General features: G+C 37.8%; 1 protein-coding gene across 1 annotated transcript in view; it reads right to left on the bottom strand.

The window, feature by feature from the left end:
* Positions 1 to 12,965, bottom strand: part of GRM8 (glutamate metabotropic receptor 8) — a 398,612-nt gene that overhangs the window by 339,138 nt on the left and 46,509 nt on the right. The gene's annotated exons all lie outside the window — the stretch shown is intronic.

Here is a 12,965-nt window from a genome sequence, read left to right as displayed (position 1 = left end):
TCACTTGCTGTCTCGCTGGCGAGTGCACACGCCCTACACCAAAAAACTCTCAAAAAAATAAATAAATAAAATAGTTAAGTCATTATAGAATTCTGCCCTGTAAAGACAGCAATCTTAATTATTCATTTTGGACTTAGTGAATCCTTAAGTAGTCTGTAATATAGCAAGTTCTCTACCACGAGACCTTTGCACTTTCACCTCCCTCTCCTGCCTACCCAGAATGACCTTCTCTGTCATCTTTCCATGACCACTTCTTGACTCCTCCTTTCATACTTAACTCAAGCCATCTCCTCCAAGACTCCTCAGAAAAGGCAAGGTATTCTGCCTATGCTTCTGCCACACTGACCATCTCTCTCCAGGCATTCAAGCTACTATTTGGAAGCTATTATGTGCTTGCCTATCCACCATTCCTTCAGAATGGCTTTTTTTTTTTCCTTGAAGGTATTCATTTTACATCTTTGTCTTCCTCAGCACTTAAATAGGACCTGGTATAAAATACCAGCATTCAGTAAATGTTGAATAAATAAATGAATTAATAATAAACAAACAAAAACTTTAATTAAAATATATATTCATTTGTAAGTCTCTATAATTTTAATTCATAATGACAAATGCAAGATTACCTATAGTATTAATAGCAAAATAAAAGCATTACTAATAAGTGTTTTAATATAATTTAATTTGCTTTCATTTATTTACGTATGAAGAGATAATGTGCCAGTTATTGTTTTGCAGGGTGAGGACTTCCTACACCCTAACAACCACCACTTCATTACTGCATAATACTTTTCAACTTCTAGTCACATTGATACTACGAATCAAAGTCACAAATAAGAACCAGCCAAGTATCCTTTAGCCAGAAACATATCACTTGCACGTGCTTTTACATTGTTACATTTGCTTCATAATCATCATGTTAGCATTACTTAATAACCTATCTGAATTTATCATAACTTAAGGCAATTTCATGATTGCTTAAAAGCAGAGACTTCAGCAAAATTGCCTGGGCTTGAATCCAGGCTCTATCACTTTGTAGCTATTTGACTTTGGACAAGTCATCTAATTTCTGTGCCTCAGTTTCCTCATCCTGTAACATAGGAAAGATAATAGAAGTACCCATGGCATACAGATTTTGTGGAGATTTAGAGATTAGAAGAATTCTTGGTCTATGGAACACACTAATTATCAGCCTTATTGGGTTGTCAGAAAAGTCATGACTTTTTTTCTGTTTTCTATGCAAAAATGCTTCATGACTTTTCAACAGCCCAATATTCTTATTCTTATTCTTATTACTATTATTATTATGAAATCACTAACATTTGACCATTATAAGCCACTTAAATTGTTTCTACATTGGTTATTGTATCACAGTAGGATTTGAAGCACACAGATTTGAGGATGGTTAGTTAGTAATAGTTGGTTTTGCAATAATGGAATTACTTCCTTAGGACAAACTCCCAAAATTTGTGGCCCATTTCCAAAAGAGTTTGTCATCCAGTTTTCAAGTGCTTATATGCAAAATTACTTTTTTGTGTGTTTCTTTATAAGGTAGGGCAAGAGAGTTGAGAAAGGATGAAGAAGAGAAAGGGAAAGGGAGAGAAACAGATAATATTTTGACAGGGCTTACCATGCTGCAATCCTCCTGCCACAGCCTCCCAGTTAGGTAAAATTACAGGTGCACACAACTGTGCCTGATGTGTTCAGTTGGTCCAGGAATCAAACCTGGGTTTCCCATGAAAGTTCTAGTCTCGCCAAATTACTTCACTTTCGATGTCTAGTTGTAAGCAATTTTTTAAGAAGATACTTTCACAAAATTTCAATGTAGGTAAATAATTGTTTTAAAAAAAAACTGGAAGAGCCTAAAACTTTGGCTTTTACTTGAAGTTTTTCATCTCAGAGGAGTCTCTAGCTAGACCCTTCTGCACATCCTAGCAAGAGGCAGAGGTTTGTGGTAAAAAGATAAAGTAAAAAGTACCTTTTTCCCCAATATGCTATACAGAATTAAAAATTCATTAAATTATAATTATATTTTGTTGTCACTAAACAGTAACTCTTTCATCTTTCCCAATGACAAAAGAGATATTTGTTAGAATACAAGAAGGGGGGAAAATAGCAAGTGGAAATCATCTCTCAGAAGAGTAAACAGGAAGGAAAACAATAAAACAAACCAAGAAATTCTTTGTTCCCACAAGTAAATAGGCAATATCAAAGTACTGAATGGACACTTTGGAAAAACTGAATATAAATTTCGCATAATGTAAATGGGAATACATGAGTCTTGATTATCAGGTGCATCAAGTATTAAAAAAATGTGGGCACGTGGGGCCAACAGGAGGCATGGAAGTAAGGCTAGATCCCACAGAACTAATTGGGCAGCTCAAGTCTCAGACCCTGAAGCTTAAGAACACACCAGGTTCATGTGCATGCATGCCCAGGATCTAAAGAGGAAAACAGAGGAAGGGAGATATCAAAGTGGCCACTGCCCCTGCAGGGGGCGGGGGGTGGTGGTGCTGATTTCTCACTTTCTCTCTTTTTCTTTTTCTCTTCCTTTCTCTCTCTCCAGTAAGCGCATGCTCCCTATAGCAAAAAGGGAGAGGGGAAATAAAAACAAAGATGTGGAGCACGGAAAGTAGGCAAAGGAAACATTTATATACCATATAATTACTTCCTCTGGGCAATAATACATACAGATTGACTGGCACTTATATAACAAAACATATTTGCAACCTAAACTTCATACTGTGTGTACAAACTATGTCTTTTGCTTTCTATATGGTAAATCATCAAGAGATTTTTTTTATATATAAAAAGGCCTCATTACATAGGTCTGATAAGGTTTAATTGATTCTCAACTACCAAACAGTTCATTTGTTTAACTAATATTTATGCTATTTGAGGCACAGATCACATGATGTGTGTAAACTGAACAGAAGTCTTTGTGTCATCATGTACATGCAGTTAGTCTTCAGTTTGAATCCCATCTCTGCTCTGTGGCCTTAATCAAGTCACTAAACTGAGCAGCAGTTCCCTATGAAATGAAAATGATAGCAATGGTGGTATGTCTCCTAGTACAATTGCTAGGTAAGCCAAAAGACCTAATTCTTATAAAGCACCCAGTGCATAGCAAGGCTTCAAAAAAAGTAGTAGCAATTGTTAATATTCCTTTCATAGAGTGTTTCTGTTGTTTTGCTTTGCTGGAGGTGGCGGTGGCCATGGTTTATTTTACATTACCCATGCTAAAGAAATAGGTTATTTTTCATTTCATACTTTATGGACTTTTGACTCGACTTTAAAAAAAAAAAAGATTGCTAATGCGCAACCTGTTGCATGCTTATTAAATAGAAATTAAAATTGCTTTTAAATAAAATGAGAACATATGTCACAAATGAAGAGATTTGGTCCTATTGCAAATTTACAAACAATGACAAAATATCTATAAAGCACTGCAACCAGACAGTCCTTTCTTTTACAGACATACTCCTCCATGTAACATGAGAATTAAGATTTTTTCAGGCTTTTGCAGGGAATGCACATGATAAAAGATTCTGCTGGACTGAAGGATGATTACCCCTCTTCAGGATGACAACTGCACAAGTTCCAGATATTGGTTGTGCTAGGTCATGGGAGAACAGGGGCACATGAGGATGGGATTTCCTTTCATTTCACCTTTCAGCAGCCCTGTCTAAAGCCACATTGCCTATTATTTAAAATGATGCAAATTGTGCCTCCATATAGAAAAGCACAAACCATACCCCCGTTTTCCCCAGTCTAAGCACTGCACAGGATTTTAATTAGCCAGAGGAACAGGATGACGATGGCAATACCTATTTTAAGCAGAATAATCTTTTAAAGGAGAAAACAAAAAGGCTTTAGACAAAATACTACTCAGTTCATTATACTGTTGATTTTTAGGATATTTAACTTCAGCTTTGCTTTTTTGTGGGTGTATGTCAAATAACTATTAGAAGTGCTTTAAGTATGCAGACATTTTTCTTAGAGAAGAGAAATAAAAAGCTTTGGTATGAACTAATCACAGAGCCATGAGACTGAGCTCAGAAAAAGTTGAAAAGACTACACAGAGGTAAACCTCACAGAACCCTGTGCATTTTAGTTTCCCACAGCCAGGTAAAACTGAGCAATAATTTAGAAGTTTTGGATGTGTGGTTCTGTTCCCACAGGAAGTATTATATCTACTCAATTCAGTTGTCATTCCCTTTATTCGACCACATATTGACTCTCTATATGTCCACCAGAGGCCTAGAAGAAGGCCTACAATTGCTTTTGGGGGTGTACCAAGAAAAGAAAGAAACTGAATCCCCCCACAGAGGAACTAACACACAGCAGACTAAACTTGCATAATTTGCCCACCTTTTGAAATCTACATAATAGCCCAAAGTTGTCTGAAAAGTATAACTGAACTTTCAGATCAGTTATAGGATGATGATTTCTCGAACCTAGTGGTGATTCACAGAAGTAGGGTCTTCAGAACATATCTGTCTGTGTAGCTTAATGGAGCCTGGAACTTTTGCATCTATATAGACAATTTCCTCACATTCATTTACAAGTCAGATCTAAGACTTTTTCTAGAGACTAAGTGCCACATATCAAGTCTTCACCATAAATTGTGTTCCATGAGAGCATGGTTTGCTCTATATTATAACTAGACATATAATAGAGATCTATCTTATAAATGAAACTATCACATTTATTTTATAAATAGGTAAATATTATCAAACATAAGTTTACATTTTTGTATTAGACAACCAATAGTTAGGAAAGCAGGTAATTAAAATTTGGAGTTTGGGACAAGCAGATGACAAAATGATTATGTTGCTGGACTCCCACATAGTCAACTGCTCTGGAGTCCTGGACCTTGCAGCTTAAAATTCACACTAAGCATGTTTGCGTGCATGATCAAAATCCTGAGAGGAGAATGTAGGGGGAGGGACTGCAGCATGGCCATCCCCCCAACGAGGTGATTTCTCACTTCTATCGTTCTGTCTCTCTGGAGAGTGCATGTACTCTAGAGCAAAAATCTCTCTATGAAAAAAAAAATGGACGCGTTAAGGGTTGAACCTTGCATGAACTGGTTTAAGGAGAGAACAGAAAAGGAGCAAGAAAAAACTCTAACTAGAAAAAGAATGCCTTAATTGTAGAACTTTGTAGATTTTATTTTTATAATTTGTTTAAATGAATGTAATGCAAGTAAAGACAGATTAAATGAAAACTTTTTAAAAAATATTCTAATCCTAAGAATTGTGGTCAAAATGTATCAGTGTTCTGACTGTGGGGTTTATTAGTTTATTTAAGACTTCATGACATAAAAAATGTGGCCCCTAAGCCATTCAGTAAATGTACATAACATGCACTGAATTGTACACAGAAAGAACCCAAACACTAAAAAGCAGCTTCTAATATTCTGTAATGTTCTGTATCAAGCTGTTTATACAAGACTTTATGAAACATAGCACACATGGCATAACAATCTCTAGTGCATTATTACACGTATCTAACTCTCATTTTTGCTTTGTGACACTGCCGGCAAAGTACAATGGCTTTGCAATTGTGTTACAAAGAAGGTATGTGGTCAGGAAAGCAGCTTCCCTGTTCTGCTGCAAGTCACTGGAAAAGCTAAATGTCGGAGAGCCAAGGATTCCATTGAGGTTTCCAAAAGTACAGCGGTTGCCATTAGAAATATCCTAGCCCTTCAATGTGCATTTCATGGAGTGTTTGGAGGGTGATAAACAGATCTTTTACTTGATTTGCCATCTGTGAATTTTAAAGCTGGTAAGCCACTTCTCCATCCTTATTTCCACAATGCTCCTGATCACATTTGCCAGTTAAATGTAGTCAATAATATATTATTATATTCGGTTCTATTGAGAAAATGGTATTGAGGCATCTCCAATGAGACTTTAGTGCAAGGTTGCTCTTTCTTTTTTATAACATTTCACATAAAATAAACCACCTTGAAACTCAAGCCTTTTTAGCTTCAGATAATTCTTTTCATTTCTTCATGACCAATAGCTTACATTAGAACGTTGTTAATACATTTGAGTAAAATGTGTGTTCTCAATTCATCCCAGACTAAGAATGAAAAGACATAGAGAAAAAACATGGCCTTCCCAGACAGCCTGAATCAATAAGTTGTTACTCTTTGCCAAATGTAGTTTCTGTACGAATGCCTTCATTTCCATCCCCCTTCACAGTTGGAGCCTAGATAACCACAGTAATAGGAGCTATATGATTATACTGACAGCTGCCATACAGGCAGTACCCACTCTTTTTCAATAACCTTCGCCTTTGTCATTTATTGGTTTTCTGAAAGTCAAAATCATTCTGATCCTGAATGTATAGAACTGGAAAAAAAGAATAAAACACAGTCATTCTATTTTGCCTGGTGCTTTTGCCTTTTTTTTTTTTTTTTTTCATCAATGAGAATAATTCCCTAGTAGTTCAGCCCTATAAGTTATATTTCTAGTATTGGCAATGGAGTCATTCAATCACGTCAATCCACATTTGTGGAGCCACTCAGTGCCAAGCACTATATTGGAAACTTATAAAACAATCGGGACCAGCAGTTGGCATAATAGCTATTTTGCTGGACTCTCATGTAGTCGACTGCAGTTCGAATCCCAGACCTGGTGGCTTAAACTCATCACAGGCGTGCATTCCCAAGATTCCGAGAGGAGAATGGAGGAGAAGGGGTTGCGGCATGGCCATCCCCCCAGGGGGTGATTTCTCACTTTCTGTCTCTGTCTTTCTGGCAAGAGCACGCACCCTATAGCAAAAACCTCTCAAAAAATAATAATAATAAATAACAAAAGAAAAAGGAAAAACAGTGAACAAAATAAAGTCCCTGGCCTTGCAGAGTTTTCATTCAAAGAGATAAGATGGGAGGAGCTAGATCAAGAAGCATATAAACAAATAAGATTGTGGTATAGTCTTTTGGAAAACAAACAAACAAACAAAGCAAGATTTCCTATCATTGTCACTATTGACATTTTTGACCAGTTAATTCTTTGCTGGGGGGAGCTGTGCTATACATTACAAGCATTTTAGCACCATCACTCACCTCTACCCACCAGCAGCCAGCCACCCCAGTTGAAACAGTCAAAAATCTCTCCAAACATTAGCAAATGCTCACTGTGAGGCAAATACACCCTCAGTTAAGAGCAACTGAAATGGAGATAACCAGCCTGGGAAGAGAGTAGAGGTGATGAGTGACAGCCTCTCAGAGAGCTGACACCAGAACTGAGACATAAAAGATGTGAAGACAATTTTAGGGTGATTTAAAGAAAAAGGGTTCAAGGTAGAGGAAACAGAGCAGGGCTGTGAGATGGGAGCAAGTGGTGCATCTGAGGCCTGTGCTCACTTCTACAGTGCAACCATCACTAAATTTCTCTCCTGGTAAAATCTACCAGGGAGGAACTGCCAAGATAGAGTGGCCAAAAACACAATTTGTACTGATATCCAAACACAGAACTGAACTTTTAGTTTACTTAAACACACACTATTATTCAGAAGCCTGGAGAACTACTGATGGCTGTGGCACCTAACTATAATTAAAATGTAATTTTTTGAAATACTAACTGGGTGCAAAACTTGGGTGTACTTAATTTGGTATTTTTTTCTGATGTTTTTTAAAACCTCAGTCCTTCCTCCTCCTTTCTGTTCTAAATTGTCCAAGTCTAGGTACCAGGAGATCTGAATACAGTCCTAATTCTGTCACTAACATGCTCAATATCACAGAGCTTAGTCACTTCCCATCCTTTGCTCTCTGACTCCAATTTCTAAAACGTGGGAGTTGAAATAGATGATTCCTAAAATTCCTTCCTGGGCTAAAATTTCTGTGATTCATTTGTAAATTAGTGCTAAGGAGTTTTTTGTCTCACCATGTGTGAATGCTATTAAATATAGCATAATCAAAGCATTTTAGAATTAAGGCACTGTATATAATTCCAAATAGTCTATGTTCACCAACCCATGAATATAAATGCAGTCACATTTCCATTAATGCCTGAATTGCCAGGACTCAGGCCTCCTTTGAAGCTTTTCCTAACCACTTTGAGGGTCCTATCAAATATCACTTGGTAAGCACAAATCACTTATGTCCTTCCACTTCTTGCTCTCACAAGCCAGGTAAGAGCCAGCACACTGCTATGTCTTCAGGGCTACTGTGAGACCTCTGACTTATGGAGTTATCATCTCCACTGTGTTCTTCTGGGCCCTCCAAGAGTACCCAGGGTGGCAAACCTCACCTAATGTCTAATGGAAAGTAGAGAAAGACACTGGAGTTTCACCCCTCTGTTAATACAAGTTAAGCATCCCTAACCTAATCCAAAAATCTGAAATCCAAAATGTCCTAAACACTAAGTTTTTTTTGAGCTCCATCATGATGTCACAAGTGAAAATTACACCTCTGGATTCATATGACAGATGACAGTAAAATGCTACAATACAATAATAATGTACAACATCACCTCCAGGCTATGTACATGAGGTGTATATGAAACATTAAAAAATTTGCATGTTTACACCTGGTTCCTAACCTCAAGGTATTTTATTGGTATATGCAAATATTCCCAAATCTGAAATCCAAAATACTTCAAAAAAGCATTTCAGATAAGGGATATTCAATCTGAATACAGTTGGTTACCTGGCCCCTATAGTTGGTTGTGCCCAAACTTTTACAAGGTCTTTCACAAAAACTACTCCTTTACCTCTCTCTCCAACTAGATCAAGTATTCTCTTTTATTTTCATCTCTTTCTCCATCTCTCTCCAGGAATATATACATATACCTGGTGTGTTTTTCAAGTCAGAGGGCTGAAATTCAAACTGCCGTTGGCCATGTGGAATCCAGACCACAGGTCCCTCTTTTACCCTCAGAAACACAAATGTTTATGACTACCACCTAATTCAAGTACATTCTCATAGTAATTACTAACTTGATGTTCTTAAAGCCACAGTCAGTTTTGGACTCCATTAGGAAGCCCTGCCAGGCATAGAAAGATGAGAAAACTGAGAGCCACTGGCATCAAAGATACCAGAATCAGACTTTGTACCATTCAGTTATATTTCCTGACAAATGCATTTCTCCACTCAACCAATGCATCTTGGCATCTTCCTCAACCTCTACCTATGGGCTTACAATAATTAGATCTTGTGGGTGAGGCAGTCATGTTGTTCTGCCGTGCTTTGTTATTCCTCACCACGATGGATTCCTAACTTTTCTGGTAAGCTTGTTAATAAGATCACCCAAATGTGATAAAGCCATCTCTTAGAACAGCTGACTTGAGTCTGTTACAATCTTTTTAACTTGGGTTTCCCTAATCAATATAGCAAATTTTAGCCTCTCAATTCTGAAAGATTGAACCCATCATTCTAAATAAATTTCCCCAGCTATCAACAGACCTATGCAGGTTATCCTTAAGAGAGATGTGAGCTTTGCTAAATAAATTTGGATTACATGAATTATGCTTTTCTAACATACATTTAAAAATGTTTTCTCATCTTTCTATGTTGGATTTTTCTATTTCTAGATCTTCTATAATCATAATAGGTTTTATTTCCTCTGGATTACTATGACACTATGATAACAGCAAACACCAGAACAACTTCAAATGCATGTTTCATTAGCTTCAGCAGCAGTCTTCTTATACATCATTCAGTAGGAGAGAAAACAAGTGCCTCCAACATTGCACAAACCTGTGGAAATTGACGATGTTTAGAGACCAGCAGATGGCGTAATGGCTACATCACTGGATTCTCATGTGGTTAAGTGCAATTCAAGTCCTAGACCCAGTGGCTTAAACTCACATCGGATATGAGTGCGTGCATACCCATGATCCTGAGAGGAGAATAGAGGAGAAGTGATTGTGGCATGGCCATCCCCCCAGGCTGGGGATTTCTCACTTTCTATTTCTCTGTCTCTCTCTGTCTTTCTGGTGAGCACATGCGCCCTACAGCAAAAACCTCCCCCCACCCAAAAAAAAAAAAAAAGAAATTGAAGATTTTTAAATCTTTCCTAAATCCTATGTGCACCAATATTGGCGAGCTTTCAAGAATGAAGTTCAACCATTGGTTGCCTTGGACATTCCTAGAAGACTTTTTCTTAATTATCTGTCAAAACACTTCGACATTAATGTAGACAAGATTTGACAGTGGCTGGACTAAGGCAATAACAGCAGAGATAGACATACAAGACAAATTCAGAAGCTAATCAGAAAATGAAATAGACATGGCTTATATGTCCACAAACATGAATGTGTATGAGAAATGAGGAAAAGCTGGAAGGTCCCTGTAACTTCCAGATTTCTGGCTTAGATATTAGAGAAGATACAACCATTTTATATTAAACATAGGAAGAGGAGCAGACCTGGGGAGAAATATGGTTAATTGTACACTAATTTATATTTGCAAAATGATAAAGCATATGGAAGGGAATATATGTATATTTTTTCATTGCATGTACTTACAGGGAGATTGAGAGGGGAGCGCAGGGAGATAAAGCATCCCCAATGAGGTGTGGTCACATCGCAATACTTTTTCCTCCATATCTCCAACCTGTCAGGATTTGGGACATAGACATATACCTAGTATGTTTTTCAAGCCACAGGGCTGAAATTCAAACTGCAGTTGGCCATGTGGAATTCAGTTCCCTATGCATGGGATTTAACTGCTATACTAGCACAAAAGGGAATATATGTTTGATTTTTATAAAAATGATTATAACTCTTAAGAGAATATCTGTATTTACTATCTATATATCAATCCGTAATTATGTTCACAACACTTATTCCAAAATTTTCTGTATGTCTTAATAATACATAAAATACTATTAATCAGCAAAGAAAGGAAGTAATTATATGAAGATAAAATTCTTACTAAAACACTAATCATAAATGCTCGTTTATTTATTCAACATTCACTGAATGTTGGCTATGAGCCAAATACTGATCTGAGCTATAGAAATACAGACTACAATAATAATACTAACATATAAGAAGTACTGGGGACCAGCAGATGACATGGTAGTTAAGGCGCTGGACACTCCTACATGGCCAACCATGATTCGAGTTCCAGACCTGGTGGCTTGCTTTCTTACTTTCCCTCTCTTTCTTTCTCTCTCTGTGTCTCTCTCTGATCAAATTAAAATAAATGAAAAAATAAAATAAAATAAAGAAGTACCAACTACCAGTTAAGCACTTGACCTGACATTGATAATACCCACCACAACTCTGAAAGGAAGATATTATTATTGTAATGCCTGTTTTATAGACAACGAAGATAATGGAACAACATGCTGAGATTTTCAGAGCCAGAATCTGAGATATCAACTCAAGGAACTCAGGATCTCCTCAGGAGGCAGACCCATAAGCAAATCATTATAAAGCTTTTATGTTTATCACCTCGCTTGTTCAACTCAAATCTTGTACATTTGCCACTTTCTCCGGGCTCTAAGCACTGGGTTCAGCACACCTGACATGATCTAGTATTCTCCAGCCCTTGCTCCACCTCACTCTGCCTGTAATCGCAGCAGTCACTTGTTTTCAGTCATTTCATTATAAAGCAGCAAGTTTTCCAGCATATAAGCAGCCTAGACATTTTTTTCCCTGTTATTTGAGTCTTGCCTTGAATGTCTGACTTTTCCTTGGGGATACATAGCTCCTAGTTCCATTTCCTACAGTTTTACTCTGGAATGTCTAATACAATATGTTTGTTTCAACATTAGGGATATAAGTACCTAAAATGGAGGTTCTGTTTGGTGCTGCGACACTGGTATGACAAACTGAGGGCCAGCTAGTTGTGAGCCAAGGGACTTCGCATGTTTAAATATAGTTCAGGTTTCTTTACTCTTTCTACCTCAACAAGATTTAACACCTAGAACAAGATATTACACCTTTAGTTTGCACTCAGATTGCTGAGGAAGTAAATTTACAGGGAAACCTCATTTGTTGGGAAAAAATTACCCAAGTGCCACATCAGAAAGGAAGCTTGTTAACACCCCACCACCATTTTCTTTTCTTTTTTGGGGGGGAGGGGGGAGGTTTTTGCTATATGGCATATGCGCTCACCAGAAAGACAAGAGAGAGACAGAGAAATAAAAAGGGAGAAATCACCCCCCCAGGAAGGATTATCACACCACAATCCCTTCTCTTCCATCTCCTCTTGGGATCTTGGACATGCATGCACACACACCCAGCATGAGTTTAAGCCATCAGGTCCAGACCTTGAACCACAGTTGACTACATGGGAGTCCAGCAACATAGCCATTACACCAACTGCTGGTCCTGACCATTTTCAAAGTCAACAATATATTGTCCAGTATTAAATCTAGCCAAGACCTGTTGACAATTCAGTGAAAGAGAAATACTGAGGTGAGAAAAGGACACGTCCCCCCACCCAGAAAATGCAAATTCAGCAATGTCTGCCTGGTCTCCTGCTTCTTGACCTCCCAGACCTCTGCCCAAGTCAAATTCTAAGGCTTCAGACTGGGGTCAGTTTCTAGAGTGGTAGGAATAGATGGAACCAAAAGATCCTGGCATCCTCCACAATGTTCTGGCAAGGACTAAGATTGGTAGGGAGAAAAAGGGAAGGTTCTTTGGGGATTCTGATTCACTCAGGGGAAATCTCAGAGTTCCAGGTCTAAGTTCGTGGTCCTACCCTGGGATAGCTCCATCCTCAATGAATATCCTCTGGCAATGACACAACAAATTTAGGGTTCCCTGGGATGATACACTGCTAAGCACTAACTAAATTCTCAACAAATACTAGCTGAATCAATGAATAATGAGTCAATATCCTATATAAACAAGACAATAAATCAGGAACAGCCTATATGGTTCTAGGATAGCCCATGAACTGACAGCATTCCACAACATGAAATTCACCTATCACGCCACACTAAAGGAAAAAAAAAGGCTCTGGAGTCCTGGCAAGCAAGCCTTAACAAGCAGTGTGA

The sequence above is a fragment of the Tupaia chinensis genome, unplaced genomic scaffold, assembly GCF_000334495.1.
Source record: "Tupaia chinensis unplaced genomic scaffold, TupChi_1.0 Scaffold000192_1, whole genome shotgun sequence".
Lineage (NCBI taxonomy): Eukaryota > Metazoa > Chordata > Mammalia > Scandentia > Tupaiidae > Tupaia > Tupaia belangeri.
This window is presented reverse-complemented; position numbering and strand designations above follow the sequence as displayed.